Here is a 12,241-nt window from a genome sequence, read left to right as displayed (position 1 = left end):
CTGCACCAAGCCAGCACAAACCCTGACCTTTCAGCCATAGATACAGGCTAAAACCACCAGTAAAGTACTGAATTCAAATGTAATTTTAACTGCGATACAGACCAGCGGACAGAGGCTTATTCTTTTATACACACAACTTGGAAGCGCTGCTTTCCCACCTGTGAGTTTCCTACTCTTCATTGCACAAAACCCACAGTGTTGGCCTAAAGACAAGTAGTAAGCTGTCACAGAATCACAGAATGGTAGGGGCTGGAAGGGACCTCCAGAGATCATCTAGTCCAACCTCCTTGAAACAGGTTTTGAAACAAATAAAAACAATGACAGACCTTGCAATACAACAGCCAACCAGCAACTTGCTGTACAGAAAAGGTTTACTTCAAACTTCAGTTTCCCCAGCGTGATGAAACATGGAGTAACAGGTATCCTTTGGTGTTTTGAGTTACATAGAAAGGGGAAGAAAAGATCACATCTTTCCTTTTGTTGCAGATGTCAGTGTCCCCTACTCATATAAACCCTGTTAGATTTCTGGCACTAGAGAACTGCCACACACAGCTCCCTGCTGTCACACAGCCCTTCACACCACCATTGTGAAGAGGAAGAGCAGCTGAGTAAGAGCCACAGCTACACAAGTGTCTGTGCATAGCAAATCCAAGAGCAGACACTTCTCCAGAAAACACCATGTTTAAAAAAAAAAAGGCAGCAAGCACAAATCTGGTCTTTCAGGGTGCAGATCTGCACCCAGATCATCTTACCCAGCTGCTGGGGTCACAGACAAGCAGCCCTGCTCTTGCCATGACACTCATAGCTCTGCAAAGCTTTCTCTTCCCTTTTGCAGACACCTGCTGACATGCAACTGTACAATGAGCTATAAAAAAAGTATCTCTCCAAAGATCCACCCAGAGATCTGTAAAAACAAGCAGGTGTAGGAAGAAGAAAAATGTCGTGTCCCTCACTGTTGTTTTTTCTTTTAACCTCCTGACCTCCTGTGTATGATGCATGTCTTTATTTAAGCACTTATCATAACATAGCCATCCTGGTTTTTGTAGTGTAACAAAGACCAATGCACATGTTGGTGGCGGAAAGACAGTCAACCACTAACTGCATCACAGCCCGGTAACCACAATGATTTTCACAACATGCCTTTTGCCTTTCTACCTGTTCATAAAGGTGGAAGAAACAATAGTTCCAAGCTCTTGCACCACCACACAGCTCCTGTGTAGTCACAAATGACCCACTTACTTTCATGTGCTTTTACTTCCCATCTGCAAAGGGAAGGTGTCTTCCCCACATCTTCCCACTTCAGCATGGTTTTGAGAGGATTAATGTAAGTGAAGCTCACAGAGGTAAGCCTGACAAGAACAGGCATGATACGGAAAGAGAAAGTACCACTGAGAAATACAGTTCTAGCCAGATCACTTAATCTTCTTAAAAAAATGGGGGTTTTTCTTATAAAATGTGCAGTTCTGCGTTCAGGTTAGCATGTGATCAGTTCCCTTTCTACAGCTGCATCTTTCCATTTTCTTACGTTAGAATTAACACCAAAACACAACTTACATGGTCTTCAAGCAAACACAGATGAGTTGCAGGATCTTTGCAACCTCATGTTAAGCTGCAAACCACACTTCTGCTGGTACTCAGAACGTGCCGGGTCTGGCCAAACCAGAATAAACTTTAGACTAATGACTGAATTGACGTATTAAGCACATTTTTTCCCTTCCAAAGTTAAACAGTGTGTGGATCTTGCTCTTTGATGCTTGCATTTTCCAAAAAAGTCAGAACAGCATCAGCTGTGAGTTGTCTGACATGCTCTTTCTGTGTACATATGAGATGCAAACAGATCCAAAGTTGTACAGCAGAAAGATGTCAGATACAAAAACAGCTCAGGAGAGATGCTGCAAAGCTGAACGCTGAGACTTGTTCTGCTTAAAATTACCAGTGCCAGAAAAGCCTTGGAGTTGGCCATGTGTATAGAATACTGTTAACTACATACAAAGATAACATTGTTTTATTCAATAAAATCTGTATTTTTGAAACTTTGATAAAGCAAATTACTGGTTAAACAGTTCTATTCTTCTTCCCATCACTAGTAAACAAGACTATTTCCTTCTATCTTTCCCCATTTTTCCTTCTGCTCCAATTCGTAGATGTTTTTCCTGTCCTTACTGATGTTATGAAGGGGTGTTCTCAAAAGCAGTGGATTCTCAATGTCCCAAGTACAGCATAATGTAAGAATGGAGTGGCTCCCCCACCCCATGCCAGTCTGCTGGATGCTTCACTGTGTAACTGTCAAACAATCTGCCACTTCAGCAAATGCTCTGACCATAGCCACCACACAAAACAGTTTGTAAAGAAGAGGCATGTGCGAGAAAGATCTCCCAACTGCAACTGCCACACATCTCCTCACTTACCTTACCAGTTGTGCAGGGATGGTGTAGGGCTCAACAGTCAGTCTCAAGACCTTTAGGAGCTCAGAGGTGAACTGGAGTTTAGAGAAACTTCTTAATTGTGAAGAGAGAAAAAAGATGCTAAGACTGAAAAAGAAGGAAGAAAGTAAATTAAGTGATATAAGATCAGAAGCAGAAAGAAGAAAGCAAGTGGGGAAGTGTTTTGAGGACCTGACGAGGTGACTTTCTCATTTCTACCTCTTACTTTGGGAAGCATCAGCATACCGTTTCAATTAACAATATTTAAGTGTTGGAAGCAAAATAACATTACTCTTGAGCATCTTGAGCTCTGAAAAACAGCAGTGACACTTCACCTGCCAAAATCATCTCTGGCAAAACTCCACTGATACCAGTGGAACTACAACAAGCATGAAACTGGTCCACTGTTGCTTTAATACAATAAGGTTTTGTTTTATGAGATAGGGGCATTTGTGGGGTTTTTTAATAAAGCCCAGCAAACAACTGTTTATTGTCCCTATGCAAATATTGCTGACAATAAGCAAGCAGCTCTCACATTCATAGGACATGCTGTCTCTCCACATATCACCAGGAAAACAAACATCAATAAAGCAAGGGAGTCTCAATGTCCTGTTCATATCACAGAGAAACTAAAGCCAGTTTAAATGCCTTGTCAAATTGCCTACAAGATCCACAAGCAATTATTCCAGTTTTTAACAGAGTTCTTTAACAGAGTTGTTCCACACTCCCATTTCTCTGCCAAGCCAATGAAAGTTAAATACCCTCACCAGTGCTACAGGACTTATATGTGTGCACTGAGTACCACAGCGCAGAAAAGCACTGCTCCCAAAGAGTGATTCAACAATACTCCCACCACAAGCTATACACAGCGGCCACATTATGCTCACACAGAAGCATCTTTTCCTCATTTTGTTGCGTTTTTGTCTGACTATGCAAACTTTCAACAAATCCCAGAAAGTTCATTCCAGTCTCTCTTTCAAGTTTGCTACAAACATTGCCCTAGACTTGAAGGACCAGACTTTGTACACTGCATTTGGACTATATCAGTATACACCAGAACTCATCAAGCTACGAAAACTCCAATCCACGAAGAAGCAAACAAGTAGTTAAGTTCCACAGAGGTCCTGTATTGCACCCTTTCGTCTTGTGAACCCCCAAAACACACTTATCCATGCAGTTATCCTGGCCAGCTGCAATGCCGTTCAACCTAATGTACCGGTAAACGTGGACATTTGGACTCTCAGGGACGTTGGAAACTGACAGAACCAGGATGGAGGGATGGAGACACAGAAACGGCAGAAGTCCTCCAAGCTTGCCGTGCTCCCAGCTTTTACTTGTTTTTAAAGGATTTGTAAGGGAACATCCATTGTCCACACCAAAAGTTCAGCTGCTCTGAATTCTTATTTTACAGGGTAGGATGTACAGGAGATAAAATGTGTACATGTTGTATTCGCTTTTCCACCTCTTCTTCCCATCCAACACCACGTGGCCCATGTCCCACCAGGCTGCACCCCACGGACCCTACCGTGCCGTGGGGGTGCCCCCACCTCAGCAAAAGTCTCTAGAGAATAAAAGCTGCGCCATGGACATGCCGAAACGCCCACTGGCCTTACAGCCCCAGCAAGCCGGGGGGGAAACCTGCGAAGCAGCTCCTGGCTCGGCCGCGGGGGTCGCCGGGCGCCCGGCTGGCGGGACCGGCAGCATCCCCTCGGCTCCACAAAGCCCCCCGGGCACACTTCTACTTCGCGCCCGCTTAGTTTTCCTTCTTGCACAGCCACGACTAACCTCCCAGGTTTCCCTTCATGAATGAAGGGGAGAGTGGGCTCTCCGGCCAGAGCCCCACGGGCCGGTGGTGCCGCCGCCGCCGCCGCCTCCTGCCACGCACAACCCTCCCACTATGGGCACCCCGACAGCTCGGGGAGAGGGTGCGCTAACGGGACACCCCCGCTTCACACAGCGGACCTTCTCAGGGAGCCGCCTTTCTACCGCCACCCCCCACTGTCCCATCCCACCCCTCCAGCGCCGCGCCTTTGTGTGAGGAAACACAAAACGTACCTCGCCGGGGCGACTTTCCCCGCCTGGCAGCGCGGGAGAACGAGGGCAAGGAGAACGAGGGCGGGGAGACCCCGAGGCGCCCAGCGAGAGGAGGGACGGAAAGAGGCCAGCAGCCGCCCGCTCGCCCTCCGCCTGCCGGACTAAGTGCCCGGCGGCGCGGCCCCGCCACACGCGCGGAGCCGGCCCGGCCTCGCCTCGGGGGAGCGGCGGGGCGGTCCGGGGGCGGGCCCGCCGCTGAGTCACCGCCGAGGCCGCCCGGCCGCCTCCTTTGTTGTCAGGCGGGGAAAAATCTGGGGTGAGAGGAAGGTGGCTGGGTAGAAATCCCGAGAGAAACGGGGAGAAAAGGGGGGAATGTGGAGGCGGAGATGGTGCTGTGGAGCGGGAGGGCGGCCGGGGGCTGCAGCCCGGCCCAGGGAAGGACAACACGCGTGGGGCCCCCACGGCCGGTTTGCAAACGCCTGCTGATGCCGTGGGTCCTTTTGAGTGGCCCCACTCACCTGCACCAGCTACCCCTCTTCAGGGAAGAAGAATCTCCCAGCTGTGCCCTCGTTTAACTTTCCCCACGTGGTTTCTTTCCCTCTCCGTGATCCAGAGCTCCGTCCTCCGTGGAATATTTCCACCCGTCAGTCTGTAGAAATTAAAGTCCCCCCTCAGCAAGCAGACCCATCCAAGCAAGCGGTCAAGAAATTACGGGCAGCCAGTCAAAGTGTGCCCCAGCGTACCCAAATGTGCTTCCTAGTGAGTCGCGCACGACGGAGGCACCGCAGAGACAAAGACACAACATAGCAGGAGCAGACTGTGGGAGTGAACCCCAAAATGGAATGTGTGTTCAAACACTTAGATTGAATTACAAGGATTATTTTGTGTTTCTTCAGAGCAGATGACTTGAATCATAGTAGACGGACAGAAGCAACTTGACTCATCCCAGGGATGGAAAGCTTCAGACTGGTTTGGGGAGCTCGGTAACTTGAGAGGTTGAACATTCACCATCACATGGGCTCCTTCACCTCCCAAAAACCCCGACCCCAGAAGTCCCCGCAGGAATGGTATTGGATGCTCAGTAGACGGCGCTATTTCAAATGTGTCCTAAATAACCCGCTCCCCCAGCGTGGTACAGGGGAACAAGTGGACAGGGAGAAATATTTTTTTTTTGTGGGGCAGGGCTAAAATCTAGGGTGCTGGTATGTCCACGTCTTTATGTGCAGTTCTTCTTTCACTAGGATAAAAAAAAAAGCCAGCCTAAGTGAAACCTAACAAGTTGATGAAATCCAGAGCGTGGATGGTCTATCAGTTCTAGTTCAATTTGAGCTTGTTGCCAGGCACCAACATCGACAATCAGAGCTATGCTATGAACAAATAAAATGTTATAACATACTGGCATGCTTCTCAAAAAGTCACTTGTGGCAATGACAAGTTGGACATTCATCTGTGTTGTCAATGTTCACGGTGTCATCTTTGGTTATGGGCAACCTCATTCCCCAAACCCACTCTTTCACAGGACTGTTCTGAGGTACAGTGGTTCTGTATATGGAACCCATCAATACTGTATGGAGAAAAACCTCATAAAAATTGATTTTTATTTTTATTAAATGCAGTACAATGATGTGCCTAGATGAATAAGGGAGTATAAATATTGAATAGTTTTCTGTTCTGTGAGCAACCCTCCATCTGAAGTATGGAAAGGGAGAACGGTGTATGACCAGAGAATTACAAAAAGCAAAGAAATAAAAGGAACTGCAAGGCCAGCTGGAATGCCGGATTTCCCTATCTTTTACATTCCTGGCTTTATACACCTCTCCATATTTCTGTATGTATGCATTAACCATTTGTATTCCAAAACCACTTTGTAGTCCTGATCAAGTTATCTCTATTGTCTTAGAAACTGATGCTTTGCATCAGTGTTTCCCAACGCTATCGCAGTTCAGACAGCTATTTTACTGTGATGTGCTCCATCTCCCCAGCAGATCCTGCACAGCCACACCTTTAAATGGAATGTGACACTGAAGCTACCAAAAATTTCTGGATACCTTGCCAGGCTTGTCAAAGGAGCACAGGCATTTTTCACAGCTACTTTGTTCAAGTGTTACATGCATTTTAAGTGTGTGGGTGTGTGATGTAGTTGACCATACCAGTTGCGGATGCAAGAATGTCCTTCCCCACACAATCACCTTGTGCTCTGTGAAATGACTGCAATGCCATGCAGCCCATAATCTGTATCCAGACTTAAAAACTATTGCTGGACACAAGAGAGAAAGAAGAAGAGTTGGCAGAGGCAGAAAGTTGAAGGGACTCACTAAGAACATATCTGAGGACCAGTAATAGCTGACATCAACTTCTTACCCTAGTGTCTTAATTCCTCACAAAGTGCCTCATGCAAGACAATAGTCAGATGATAGCTTTGAGTCAAACATCTCACAAGTAAGTTAAGGGAAGGCTTGTGTCATCAGGTTGCCTGGTTTTGCTGCAAGAGCTGCTAGGTATCCCAAACCCCTGTTTGGGGAGAGAGTGAGTCATTCTAGCACAGCTCTAGACCGTAAGTGAGGAACAGGAATGCATGAGGAATCAGTATTGCCTCCCATCTGTGAGACATTCAGGTTCCTGGCATTCCCCTCCATTCTTCATGGCACAATGTATGTGCCTCATGCCTCTTGACCACAGGAAAATTACAGTGCGTGCTTCATGCGATAAAGAAATTTGGCCACAACAGCATTTTACTCATGACAGATCATCTTCCTCCAGCACAGTGGGTACTAAAACTCCAGAAAGCACTTGAGAAAGCCTCAGGGATCTTCCTCAATGAAAAGCCACTATCATTTTATTTTAAATTAAAAACAGTGCATTGGAATCCAAAAAAATAATAAACCGGCTGCACCTTAGAACAACTCTCAGACAGAATGATGCACTGGAAATACTTAACAAGATAAATTCCTTTTTTATTAACACCATAGCCAAAAGTATATAGTCTTTCTGTTGTATGAGGGACGTATGTAGTACATAGTTTGGCATTTTGGTATTTTCTGAATCAAGTAGTATGTATTTTAATTGCATACTTGTGTTTACATGTCCTTTTAGTCAAACTGCAGAATTAAAAGCAATGCCATCCTTTATTTACTTGAGTTGTCCTCTTTGTGGGGTAAAGAGTTGCATTTTACTTATGTCTGGACCATACCTGGCCTTTAAGTGCTATAATAATAATAATAATAATAATAATAATAATAATAATAATAATAATAATAATAATAATAATTTTACTGTGTGAGAAACACAGTGGAGTAGAGTCAGCTGCTGTGGGATTCCCCTTGTTCAATTTTAGCTGTCTGAAAGCAGCTGTCTCAGCTAAGCAGGTCAAGTAGGTGTGGGGAGAGATGAGTACTTCTAGAGGGAGATTCATGCCTCCTACCTGAGTGTCTGTGTTAAAATTGTATTGCTTCTGAAAGTCCTTGTGCTGGTTATACAAGGCAGTGGCCTGACAAGATTCAGTGAGACTCCTTCCTCAGAAGTTTTTAGCTTTATCTGAAGTGCCAAAGTGCCTCCCCATTACCTGCTCCCATTTGTAAACAAGAGACTGGTGCTGCCTGTATACCACTTTTACTGCTTATAACATGGAGAAGCACTGACTTACACCACAGAAGAAAGTGGGGATTTTATTCTAGTGTAGCCACTTGAAATGTTTGGGATTTTTTTCTAGGTTTTCAACTTAATCAAAGTAAATCAACTGGAATACAAGCTGCTATGAAGGCTTTTCCATACTACAATTATGCAGAAACAGGAGTTAAGTATCTGAAGAAACATCTGCTCTGCACATCAATGTATAAATATATATATATAGGAGCTGAACAATATGACTTTTGAATTCATAGGGTTTTCTTTACACAAAGCCATGGGCATAAAAGGGATTTCCTCCAAGTTTTCCTGTGTATTAATAATGAAGATCAGGATGCCACCTTTGTTTCCTCCCCTTCTGAGCATACAGTGAAAGGAAATGGTTCTGGATCAAGTCACAAAGAGCAGTGGAAAAAAACAGCCTACACTCCACGCTGGCATTCAGAAGTTTAATTATCCAGTGTACTGCATCTTTGTGAAAGAAAGAGACAGATAAATCCTAGATGTTAATAGTTGCCCCCCTGTGGCTGACCTTTTGCTCAAATATTCCATATTGTGAGTAATGTTGCACAGTTGGGTCCAAAACATGCTCTTTCCTGTGCTGCAGAAATGGGGGATTTAATTTACCTTCCAGTAGCAGAATTTCATTTGATCGTTATTTTGGAGATTGATTTCACCCCTGCCTGTAGGTTGGCCCCTGCATTTCTTCAGCTGAAGATCCAGCTTCTTGTACAGCCTCCACTACTGGCTTGCTGGACAGCCTGAAATAAGCCATCTTGCCTCAGTTTCTGGTCTAACAGAACTGTGAAAATAATCATGACTTCCTTGTTGACACAGTTTGAAATCTGAAGTCACTAAACAAGGGTCATTGTCAGACAAAACTAGATTCAGACATCTAGAATCTAGATGTCTCACAAGATTAAATCAGAAAATCATAGCTGTGCTTGGATCATACTTTTCCAGCCACCTTCTCCCCTTATCTTGCAGTTCTTATATGCCATAGTTTGTGTTTGCCTTCTCATGTCATCGTAGTAAACTTACACCATTCATATACCATAAACTGTACCACCAGCCCAAGCACAGAGAAACAGGCACCCAGGTCTCTGAGCATATAGGTTAATTTGATCTTGAAAGACACAGGATCCGTGGACACAGTGCACATCCCATATGTTACAAATACACAATGCAAAGCACTCAGTGGCACTTTTCTGGAGAAATCAGATCCTCAATTAGTAATAGGTTGGCTCAGAATTGAAATGCAGAAAATTTTAACAGACTCAAACATATGTCACTGCTACACCTCGAGGTGCTGCTGTTAATAATATCAGAATTCCTCCCCATTTGACTTTTCTAGATCAAGTCTGACACAGTATCTAAGAAAAGCCACTGCCAAAATTGCCAGAGTCTTCAAGTGAGTTTATACTAACCCCTCTTTTCTGCCTTCCTCCTAGATGAGATGAAGCAGCAAAGCCTGATGAAGGCTTGGAAACTACTTCTGCTCCTGTGGAGATCACAAGGAATTTTGCTTGGACTGGGCCTATAAAGATGTGCTCAGCTGTCTTCTAAGAGATGACAGAGAAAAGTCTATAAAAATACAGCTGTAATAGCTGTAATACAAAAAAACCCATGAGACAAGGCCTCTGAGGAGATCTGTCCATATCTCCAGCCAGGATACATCTGGACTGTTATGCAGCCTGGGCAAATTTTTCCACTTCCAAGCTGGTTTATTTACCAAAGATGACAGGCTGTTAGCAGACTGCACTCAGGATGGCCTCACATCAATTGAAACAGACAATCTTGTATCATTTCCCACTGAAGCAAATAACCAACTGCTTTTTCCCCCATGAAAGGAAGGACAGGCAGATATTCCCTGTGCTCTGGACCAGAGAGTACATGCAAATTGCAAGTGGCAAGTAGTTTTTTCGTGTATCAAGATTACACATCAAAGATTTTCTGTGGGCCACATACAGGCTTGTAGTGGAACATGCACATGGATCAAGAGTCTACAGCATCTTCCATTACAGGATCTCAAAGTGCTGGTTAAACCTAACAATTGTAAGAAATCAATAACCATGCCATTTCCACCATGTCTACCATCAGAATGTCTAATTTAGAGATGGAAAACTACAGATTTTCATTTTCCAACAACTGCTAATCCTAGCTGAAGTTAATGGGAACCTTAGAGATCATCACAACTGAAAACAAAGTGGGAAAAAACCACCCAACCATATCATATCAGATGACATTTGACGTCTAAAACCGGAAAGTTTAACCTCAAGGTGCTGAGTTCCCTGTATTTCTATGCAGGATTTCTTATGCAGATATCCATAAACATGGACCATGCTGTGCAGAGTCTTGTGTAAGCTCAAAATCTTAGAGCTTTTGTCTAAATTCTGCAGAACCAATGGGCACATGCACAGCATGTCAAAATAGTTTTGAGTGTGTGCAAGTCCCCTTGCATGAACAGACTATCCTTGCTTCTCATACTACAACTGAGATTATCCTTGCAACTTGTTCTACAACTAGGCTGAGCCCCTAGAAATCCTTATTAGCCAAATTGCTCTGATTTTCCAAAAGTTCCTAGAAAACCAGAAGAATCCACAGGATGACAGATGACTTAGAGAAGTGGTAGATTGAACAGAGCCTTTGAAGTCAAAATACTAGGCTACTAGCAATTCTGGGAACGGGATTCAGAGCTTCTGGTTCTAGCTAAACCAATTACAGTTACACTGGAGCTGGTTCAGGTCTATGGTGTGCTTGTGACATGTCTGACTCACTCAGGCACATCATTGCTAGTCACACCATGAAGTTCTGCCTGCACTATCTTTGACCTTGCATGGAAAGTTGTGAGAAAATAAGTTTTAAATCCCTCTGATTCTTTCTCAGTGAGTCATTCAACATGGAAGTGCTTGTCTTGGTGTTCTGAACACATTGGAAAAATATGGGACGGAACCGTAGAGACGAAGTGAGTGAGTTAGCATCCCAGGGAAAAGAAGAACCATGGCCTGCACATCCAACCATGGCTTCAAAGCTGGGTGAGAGCATACTGTAAATGATCAGGAAAGAAAATATGAGGAACACTGTATATGAGCCTTCAACAGTGGATAGTGAAGGCACAGTGTGAATGCAGTAGATCCATTTCAGCCTAATGAGACTCTCAGCTGAGTCTCTAGTCACCAATTCAAACACAAATAATAACAAAGTGTACCGACAGCAAACCAAGCAACTAACATAAAAAGGGTTTCAACTTTTTTACCTGATTTCCCACATGAAATAAATCATTATTCTGTCCAGAACTCTTCATTTTTATTGTCTACCCTCTGTGGTTTGGTAACCAGTTGGCATTCTTTGTAAAGAAATCAGCAGGTTGATGGAGGCTGTGGCTACCCTGAAGTCCTTGGAGGCTTTCTTATTGACTGACCGTATCTTAGATAAGGTTCCTGGTAAATTATAGCTCTGCTTATGAGTATTTGCCTCAGGGCTGCTCTTCCCTCATTATGAAACCTGATCTAATCCTGCATGTCCCTTCAATTATTGGAGAGCACAATTCAAGAAGTGGCTTTCCCAGTGAACTTGAAATGAGATAAACTGTTCCTAAGTAGGGTAAATATGAATCCTAAAGAGTGAAGCTGAGCATTTCCAGGCCAGCCTTCTTGTGATTGCCATGTGGTTTCCAAATGAATGACATCTCACCACCACTGTTAATATTAACTGCTGTTTCACCACAAAAATTAGTTACAAAGTAGATGTCCATAAACCTGCCAGGAGAATTACTTGCATCTCTGTCTGTAAGAACCAAGTATGTGACAATTCAGGTGACTACTCTAGGAAAGGTACTGAATAAGTCACTCGCTTTAGTCTTCCCTGTCTGAGAAAGAAAGCCTTCAGAGGTGCTTCATCTCCATGCCAAGATACAGGAAAGATACTTCATTGATGAGATCAATGAATGTCAGATAACAAGTGGAAAAAGAACAAGCTTATGATAACATTTTTATGTGTTAGGGAGATAAATTATGTCCTGAATTGCAACCTGAGTTCAACACATCAATGCTGATGGAGATGAGTTAGTTCAGCTTACAGTTCCATGAATGAACATATCTCACATTGTGGAAGTATCCTATTGTACCTAATAAAAGTACCTGCTCCAAATTCCAGTAACT

The 12,241-nt window shown here is 44.0% G+C and overlaps 1 protein-coding gene across 3 annotated transcripts in view; it reads right to left on the bottom strand.

Annotated features, from left to right (window-relative positions):
* The window catches only part of FAM107B (family with sequence similarity 107 member B), a 102,083-nt gene that overhangs the window by 62,459 nt on the left and 27,383 nt on the right, over window positions 1–12,241 (bottom strand). Inside the window, exons 1-2 of one of the 3 annotated variants that reach the window (XM_068168076.1) lie at window positions 4,479–4,643; window positions 2,409–2,531 (exon numbers count right to left, since the gene is read on the bottom strand). The exons of 1 other annotated variant lie outside the window; for it this stretch is intronic. The gene's annotated coding sequence lies outside the window, so the exon portion shown is untranslated. Of the gene's footprint in view, window positions 1–2,408; window positions 2,532–4,478; window positions 4,644–12,241 lie in introns of those variants that run through there. One more of the 3 variants, XM_068168086.1, reaches the window with a different exon arrangement.

Source organism: Melanerpes formicivorus, unplaced genomic scaffold (genome assembly GCF_026170545.1).
Source record: "Melanerpes formicivorus ecotype bairdi unplaced genomic scaffold, bMelFor1.0.p_v2 SCAF_3, whole genome shotgun sequence".
NCBI classification, from domain to species: Eukaryota; Metazoa; Chordata; class Aves; order Piciformes; family Picidae; genus Melanerpes; species Melanerpes formicivorus.
Note: the sequence above shows the minus strand (reverse complement) of the source record. Positions and strands in the feature narration are given on the sequence as shown.